Raw genomic sequence first — 9,781 nt, 5'->3', positions numbered from 1 at the left:
AATTTAGTTTGTGTGTCACTTACCAAGAACTTAAACTTAGTTTAAGGGGACTAGTTTATGGACATCATTCCCATATCAGAAATGAGAAGACATCTTAGCTCAGAGGAAGTGGAACTGAGGAAGCAACCTAAAATAGTTGTAGATGGCTTCAATCAGTCAGCCAACATACGTCATGAAGTATTACCTAGCAATTATGGTAAGTATTCAGTGCCATACGTAAATAATAAGAGTTATAAAAATGTATTACCTACACTAAACACTCAGTTATATATTCCCATGCCATTCTATTTGAGTGGATATTTTGTCTCCCTGACTTATTATAAATTTCCTATGAATGTAGTTCATCCATATTATCCCTCAATTTTATCTCTAACAATGTTGAAATCAAAGTAGAGTTTCAATACATACATATTTATTGATAGATTCAAGTCAACAAACTGACTGAAATTTCTTTTCCAGCTGGTTTTGTGGGAATCATCAAGTTATCACCCTTGAGCAGGGATCATGTCTTCTGTAAGGACTAGATAGAATATACCTTAGACTTTGTGGGCCAGAGACTCTCTGTGGAAACTACTCTCTGTGGAAACTACTCTCTTTGTGGGCCAGAGACTCTCTGTTGTCCTGTGAGAAGAGCCACAGACAACATAAACTGCTCTGGTTGTGAACCAATAAAGCTTTATTTTAAAAAAGCAGGCCATTGGTGGAATGTAGTTTACCAGCTTCTGTCCTATGCCATCATTGAATTCTATTTAACTACTCTGTTATATGAGGGAGATACTTCTAAAAATATGGTATTATAGGGGCACCTGTGTGGCTCAGTTGTTTAAGTATCTGCCTTAGGCCCAGGTTATGATCCTGCAGATCAAGCCCCACATCAGATTCCCTTCAGCAGAGACTCTGTTTCTCCCTCTCTCTCTCACCCCGCTTGTATACTCTCTCTCTCTGTCTCTCTCTCTCAAATAAATAAAATCTTTAAAAATATATGGTATTATATAATCAATTATTTTTAAAAGATGGACCTAATCAGTGACTATCTCATACAAAATGAGAAAAGCTAGCTTCTACGTGAATCCTATGATGTGACCAAAGAAAGAAGCAGCATTTAAAAGACCTACTGGGTCAACATATTATTTAATACGTTCATCTTTGGAATTACTCATAAGAGTCACAGAACATAATTATATAAATAGGTATTTTTGCTAACCAACCAACAGGTTAATTATCTAATTAACCTATTGGCATCCATTTATACAGAGATAACAAAATTCTGTAAAAGAAACAAAACTATGAAAAGTGGGTTCTAAAACTAGTGTTCTTTTAACATATGTTTTGTTGTTTTCTTGAAACCAATATTTAGATAATATTGTGTAGTCATTGAAGGAGCCAGTTGAAAAGAATTACTTTAATAAATTATGACAATTCAGCTATTGAGAGACTAAGCAGGCAGTAATATCAAGAGCATACTATTGTACACTCATATTAATGAGATTTCTTCATAACACAGTAAAAAATCATGTTATAAAATATCATAAAAAGATACCCTGTATTTTAATGCCATATTTATTTATGCTTAAGATTTTTTGTAAGGCTCTGTAATCCAAATAATTAAAATTATCTCTTAGATTATGGTAGTGTAGTGGTTTGTTTTCCTTTTTATTGTTTGCTTCTTTGATGTTTTTCTTTTTCAAATGAATTTTGCTATTTCACAATGTATACTTTTTACAAACTAACTTAAGTTTGTCTTAAGCTGTTTTGGGTTAGTAGGCTATATAGGAACAAAGTACACTGGAACCAAGAGAGAAGACTTTACTTCCTACCCTGTCCCTTCCACACCCTCTACTAACAAAGCATGACTTCATGCCATATCCAGCAAAATAGAAAGGATAATTCTTTCTGTAGTCAACTGAGGAAAGTGGAAGATGAGTAAAAAGAGATTACTATTATGCATAGTCTTTCGAAATTTTCTTTTTTGTAATTAAGGTAGTAGATGAAGGAAGAAATGGATGAAAGAAGAAATTTCCATTCTTTTGAGAATAGAAATAATTCAGTAGAATGGAAAAAAAAGGACAATAAGGATAAAAGATATATTTGAGAGCAAATCCATAAGAGAAGGTAAGATATCAAGTACCTTGCAGGAATGGTGGGCTAAGATAAGGAGCACTATCATCTGTAAGTATGTGAATTCAGTTGGAGTTTGGTCACAGACGTGGGAGGCAGTCATTTCTCTTTCAATTGTTTCTACAATTTCTGTTAAACCTCCTGAAATCTCTCTCTACAGATAGTATCTTAAAGAAAACCAAGGAAGGGGCACCTGGGTGGCTCAGTGGGTTAAGCCTCTGCCTTTGGCTCAGGTCATGATCTCTGAGTCCTAGGATTGAGCCCCACATTGGGCTCTCTGCTCAGTGGGGAGCCTGCTTCCCTCTCTCTCTCTGCCTGCCTCTCTGTCTACTTGTGATCTCTCTGTCAAATAAATAAATAAAATCTTAAAGGGGAAAAAAAAAAAAAAAGAAAGCCAAGGAATTTTCCAAACAGACTTTTTGAAAGGTCAGTTATGGTTACCAATAAAATACAGGATGTCCAATTAAATTCAAATATCAGATAAGCAAGGGATAAATTTTTAGGATGTCTCCAATATGGAATGAGACACAATTTTTTAGTGTACATAAATTTGGTATGAAGCACTATTTTTAGTAGAATGTGTATTTGGAACGTACTTATCCTCAAATATTATTACTTATTTATCCAAAATTCAAATTTGACTGTGTCCTATATTTTTTATTACCTAAATCTGGAAACCTATCCATAGTCCAAGTAGAAAGCATAAGCAAACTCTGGTATATAGAAATAAATGCCTTTTAGAATATTCTCAGTTATTATCAGGTTGCATACAATCTTTTGGGGACAGTGAAAAATGTATAGCAAAGGTGTTATGCACAGGCAGAATAAAAAGTAACCTATGAAATGAAAGGGTTTTTTTTTAATTTTTTTTTTAAAGATTTTATTTATTTATCAGAGAGAGAGGGCGAGAGAGCAAGCACAGGCAGACAGAATGGCAGGCAGAGGCAGAGGGAGAAGCAGGCTCCCCGCCGAGCAAGGAGCCCGATGCGGGACTCGATCCCAGGACGCTGGGATCATGACCTGAGCCGAAGGCAGCTGCTTAACCAACTGAGCCACCCAGGCGTCCCTGAAATGAAAGTTTTTATGATTTAATATCTCTGCAATATACTCCTCTGATGCCAACAAGTGTCTAATACTAATTTAAGAAAGCTAATTATCAATGGACAAAAGACACTGACAGACATTTCTCCAAAGAAGACATACAGATGGCCAACTGACACATGAAAACATGCTCAACATCACTAATCATCATGGAAGTACAAATCAAAACCACAAGGAGATATCACCTCAAACCTGTCAGAATGACTAAAATAAATAAAAGAACACAAGAAAAAAAAAGGTGTTGATGAGGACATTGAGAAAAAGGAACTCTTGTGCACTGTTGGTGGGAATATAAACTGGTACAGCCACTGCAGAAAACAGTATGGAGGTTCCTCAGAAACTTAAAATAGGATTACCATGTGAGCCAACAATTCCACTACTGGGTATTTACCCCCCCACACACAAAAAACAAAAACACTACCATGAAAAAATATATGCATACCACATAACACATATAAAAATGGAATACTGGTTATAAAAAGTAATAAAGTCTTGCCATTTGTTACAACATGGATGTTAAATTAAATGAGTCAGTCAGAGAAAGATAAATACCATATGATTTCACTCATACATGGATTTAAGAAACAAAACAAATGAAAGAGGGGAAAAAATTCAAACAAAACATACTCTTTTTTTTTTTTTTAAGATTTTATTTATTTATTTGACACAGAGAGAGAAATCACAAGTAGGAAGGCACAGAGAGTGGAAAGCAGGCTCCCTCCTGAGCAGAGAGCCCCACATCGGGCTTGATTACAGGACCCTGAGACCATGACCTGAGCAGAATGCAGAGACTTAACCCACTGAGCCACCCAGGTGCTCCAAAAGAACACATTCTTAACTACAGAGAACAAACTGATGGTTACCAGAGAGGAGGTAGGTGGGGATAATGAGTGAAATGGGTGAAGAAGATTAAGAGTACACTTATCATGATGAGCACTGAGTAATGTATAGAATTGTTGAATCACTATACCTTACATCTGAAACTAATATAACTCTGTTAGATACACTGTAATTAAAATAAAATAGAAGGCTAATATCAGCAAAAAGTACCTTAGTTTGAAAATCTTTTGCCATTTTTTCATGAGTACCATGAAGACACTTAAATTAATTCAGTGCATTTTATAAGTGCTTTACATTTTCCAGAGTAGAAAACAGAGCCTCCAGAAGATAAGTAATGCCCAAAACATTGGAAGAAGGTCTGCTCACCACTAAAGTTGATTCTCCATCACAGCTTGCTGCCTCTCAGCAAGACATGTTGGAAATAAGACAGTGGGACCTATTTGAAGCACAGAGCTCTGTTGGAGGGATTAGACTGACTCAAGAGCATTGTTCATCTGGGAGGCAGAGTGGGAGAGCTGGAACTAAGAATAGTGACAGCAGGAAGAGGATGGATATGCAGAGAAAAAAAATTACTATTTGAATTTCACAGATCACCAAGTCTCTCTTATTTTCAGCTTCTCTATTACCTTCTTAAATAATTAACAAACCTATGTTGAAATCTTTCAAATAGGGAATTTCACTATATGGGTTCTATGATAAGTAATACTTACACCAAAGGAAATTGATTCCTTGATTTGATGTAAAGATAAATAATATTTAGGAAATAGAGAATATGCCAAAGGTAGTTCAACTTATGGTAGTTGTAATGAATATTTAGGGGGAGTTTATAGGAAGATGGCAGATAAGGGCTTCAGTAAGAGTTTAAGGCTTCATGGTAGTTAGACATTCATTAATCTATTTCTTCATTCCATAGATATTGAGTTAGCATCTATCATGTGCCAGGACTTATACTAGCTGCAGAAATTTAAAAAATGAGTAAGTCACAATTCCTAGCAAATTCAGATGTGCTTAAAAAAAAAGTTATTTACATCACCTTCAAAGAACATCAAATAACTAAAATAGTTGCAAGATTTCTCCAAAGAAAACCATAAATCACTATTGAAAAATATTAAGAAGGTCTAAGTAAATGGAGAAATACACATTGAAAACAGTTTGAAATGGAAGATTCAATAAAAATGTAAAGGTATTTTTTCACAAAGTATATATGTTATCTATATATTTCAATTCTAATCAAAACATAGCCATTTTTTAAAATTTTCATTAAAATTCCAGTTAGTTAACATACAGTGTAATACTAGTTGCAGGTATACGATTTAGTTGATTGAGATTTAGTTAAATGAGATACGATTTAGTTGATTGAGATTTAGTTAATTGAGATACGATTTAGTTAATTGAGATACAACACCTGGTGCTCATCTCAAGTGTACTTCTCAATCCCCATCACCTATTTAACAAAATTGATAAGCTGACCCCAAATTTTTCTATGGACGTGTAAAGGATGAAAAAATCTAGGCAATCTGAAGAAGGAAAAAAAAAAAAAAAACCCTAAAAGATTTCTGCTGGGCGCCTGGGTGGCTCAGTGGGTTAAGCCGCTGCCTTCGGCTCAGGTCATGATCTCAGGGTCCTGGGATCGAGTCCCACATCGGGCTCTCTGCTCGGCAGGGAGCCTGCTTCCCTCTCTCTCTCTCTCTGCCTGCCTCTCCATCTACTTGTGATCTCTCTCTGTCAAATAAATAAAATCTTTAAAATAAAATAAAATAAAATAAAATAAAATATTTCTGCTATCAGAGATTTATTGTCCTGTGGACTTGGTGTAGGCAAAGTCAGATATGCAAATCGATCAGAATACAGAAGCCAGAAACTCACACATACACATGGACCTGATGCATGATTAAAAAGAAAAACTATTGTGAAAACACCACACACACGCACACACACACACACACACACACACACGCTGATACAGTGAGGGAAATGGCCTTTTCAATAAATGGTACTTTGTCAATTCAGTATCGATAAGAAAAATGACTCTTGAATTTATATTTTGAATTACCACCTAATTCTATTATAGGTGAATAGTAAATATAAATATAAAAAGGTAAAATGATAAAGTCAAAACTTTTAAATGTCCACCAAATAATGGAATGGAGATATATAAATCTCCATTAATTGAATATTAATTGAATATTACTGTCATAAAAAAAGTTTGATACATGCTACAACATAATGAACCTTGCAAACTTTACGCTAAACAAGTGAGTAACAAATTACATATATTACTTGATTCCATTTTTATTAAATGTCCAAACAGGGCAAATCCATAAAGTCATAAAGAAAATTAGGGATTGCTTAGGGCCTGAGGAGATTGAGAATTAGAAGAGCAATAGCTCAAGTGAAGGGGATTTCTTTCTGAAGTGGTAAAAAAAGTTCTAAAATGGATTGTAGTCATGGTTGCCCATATCTGTGAATACACTAAAAAGCACTAAATGTAAATGAACCCTTAAATGTAAAAAAACAAAAAAATAAAACAAACAAAAACCTCATCTTAATCGTACCATAAACCATTAAATGGGTGGATTGTATGGTCTGTGAATTTTATTTGGTAAAACTGCTATTAAAAAAAAAGAAAAGAAAAAAGTAAAAACTTCTAGAGACCAGTAAAAGATGAAAACATTCATGGCCCCGAGCTATAGGCAGATTTCTTTTTTTTTTTTTTTTAATAGGCAGAGTTCTAAACAAGACAAAAAACACAGTAGACATAAAAAAATCATAAATTGAACTACCTTAAAAATAAACTTTTCTGGGACTCCTGAGTGGCTCAGTCAGTCAAGCACCTGCCTTCCACTCAGGTCTTGATCCCAGGGTTCTAGGATCAAATGCCATATTGGGCTCCTTGCTCAGCGGGGAGCCTGCTTCTCCCTCGGCCTGATGCTCCCCCTGCTTGTGAAGGAATGCGCGCGCTCTCTCTCTCACAAATAAATAAAGTCATAAGATTAAATTTATCTTTAAATTAACATATGCCAGGAAGAGTGTAAAAATCCAAGCCACAATGTAAGAGAAGACATTTGTAATGCATCTATTTATAAAGGACTCATTTTCATAACATACAAAGAACTCTCAAATTCAGTAACAGACAACCTAATGGCAAAAAAGGCAAAAGGGGGGCACCTGGGTGGCTCAGTCGTTAAGAGTCCTGGGATTCAGCCCTGCCTCAGGCTCCCTGCTCAATGGGAAGCCTGCTTCTCCCTCTCCCACTTCCCCTGTTTGTGTTCCCTCTCTCACTGTGTGTCTCTCTGTCAAATAAATAAATAAAATCTTTAAAAAATAAAATTTAAAAAAAAAAAGGTCAAAAGGGCTGAACTTTACAAAAGAGGATATCCAAATAGTAAACAAACCTATGAAAAGAAGCTCATTATCATTGACACAGGAAATTCAAGTCAAAGATACACTGCAAGACCACTACACACCTACCATCATAAATAAAATTTTAAAAATGAAGAAAATACCAACTGTTTATAAGAACATAGAACATTCAGATCTCACATGTTGCATCCACTTGGCACTACCTACTAAAGGTGTTTATATTCATATCTTTTGATTCAACAATTCCTCACGCCTGGATATATACTTAACAAATACCTATTTATCAAATGACATAGACAATAATTTTCATATTCCAATACAGTAAACTATCTAATACCTATTAAGTGTTAGACTTGATAAATAGGTTGTGGTACTCTTATAAAACAGACCCGTATAAAGCCATGAGAATGGCTGGTCTACAACTACATCCGTTAACATGGATGTAATTATCACAAACATAATAAAATACAATACTAAGAGAAAAATCTAGCCACAAAAGCATGTAGATTGTATGTTTCCATTTGTACACATTTCAAAACCAGTTGAAACAAAACAATGAGGATGAAAGTCAGGTGAGTGATTACCCACGGGAGAAGACGGGAAAGAGGTTTCTAATCACGGGAGGAGCTTGAAGGGGTCAGACTATGCCCTTCGGACAGGAGGACTACTTGGAGCTGAAAGCAACTGAGAAACAGCAGACACTGGAAGAACTTCCCGCCCCACTTTTGGCTTAAAACCTTTGTAAAGGTTACAGAAATGTGCGTTTATCCAAGTATTTCTTCTCCCCATCAGGAAACGGAGAACAACTCTCATTTGTGTAACAAACCTTACGAACCAACCCTTACTCCTCACAGAGTTCCTGGTCACCTTCCCACAAGTACCCAACCCTAGCGCGCCTGCCCTTCTAGTACTGGTTCTGGCCCCACACCTCAAGGGCTTGGAGGGACTGGAGAGGAGTAAGTTCTGCGGTCTCGGAGAATTTGCAGGTTTCAGGAGCAGGGAACTCACCGAGGAGGCGCAAGTTCGCTGCAGGATCACGCGCTCCCTCACCGCAGGGCCTGAAGGGCTGAAAAGACGACGGATGTGGACGCCGATGCGCATGCGCCCAGACAGTCTCAGCGTCACGTGCCAGTTCACGGCTGCGCACTGGAAGATGTCTCCCGAGTGGGGACTGCCGGCGGGTTACATAATACGAATTCGGGAGAGGGTGAGGCGCCCCTAGCTGCAGGGTTCCAGATACCCGGTCAGCCAGTCTTATCCCTTGCAGGGCCTCCACCAGCTCTCCAGCTCCCATGACCAGCGGTTAGCTTTATGCGTCCTGGGTCCTTCATGCCCCCGGGGTTAAGCCAGGGGTCCCCTCAGATGATGACTCGTTGGGCAGCTATATGGCTGCAGCTGAGGCGGTCGGTCCCCAGGGCAGCAGTGGAGGCTTGCGCAAGAGAAAACAGTATCCAGAGAATGATTCCCAAAGTAAGTGACAATTTTCTTTACCAAGAGCCTCATGATTCAAACCGCTGATTTGTTTCGGACTGGGAGTCGGATCACCCAGGGTGTTCACTCCTATCCTCGTGGATTTAATGAAGATGCTACATTAGCGGAGTGCTGGGCTGTGAACGCAGTGTCCGCCTGCAATGGAACAGGTGTCCCCTTGTGAGGTAGTGATAGTGTTCAAGACCGTCCATTTTAGGATACGTCTGGGTATCCAGTGAGGACAGGCTTTATCAGCTAAAGTTTAAGGTTGTGGGTGTGTGTGTGTGTTTAGTTTAATAAGAGCTTTGATGTGCTGTACTGTCCTTCAGGCCAATAGAACAACGATGGCAGCCAAATGATGACAGTGGAAAACAGAACGTGTCAACCAGGACTTGAGGAGAGGGAGGTGGGCAGCTTTTGTTTCCATGGGGGCACATTCTCCTCTATGTCCAAGAAAAACTCAGAATGCAATGGCCAGCTCACCCAGATGGAAGCCCCAGTCAAATGTTTGTGACTCGCAACCAGTGGGTCCTATTTGGGGCTACCCAATAAATACCTAGATTGTGTGAACAGTCAGTGTCAAAACAGTTGGCTCCCCCTTAATGTGACAGAGAGGCTGTGTAGGTTTCAGTGATATCCATCCCATATCCCAGGTACAATGGGGTTGTTTTATTTAGAGTGGTTTTTCTGTTGCCAACATAATGGTGCTTGAGTGCTAACAAGGGGTAAGCCCCATGAATCTATTACTCTAAAAGTGAGTTTACCTACCTCTTGCTGGGTGTGGAGCTAAAAGACAACCAAGCCAAAAATAGGAAAAGGAAAGGTTTTATCTGCAACAAGTAAAAGAGGACACTAGTGATATTTCCCAAAGCAGGGTCTCCTTGGATAA

The sequence above is a fragment of the Mustela erminea genome, chromosome 13 (genome assembly GCF_009829155.1).
Source record: "Mustela erminea isolate mMusErm1 chromosome 13, mMusErm1.Pri, whole genome shotgun sequence".
NCBI lineage: Eukaryota > Metazoa > Chordata > Mammalia > Carnivora > Mustelidae > Mustela > Mustela erminea.
This window is presented reverse-complemented; position numbering follows the sequence as displayed.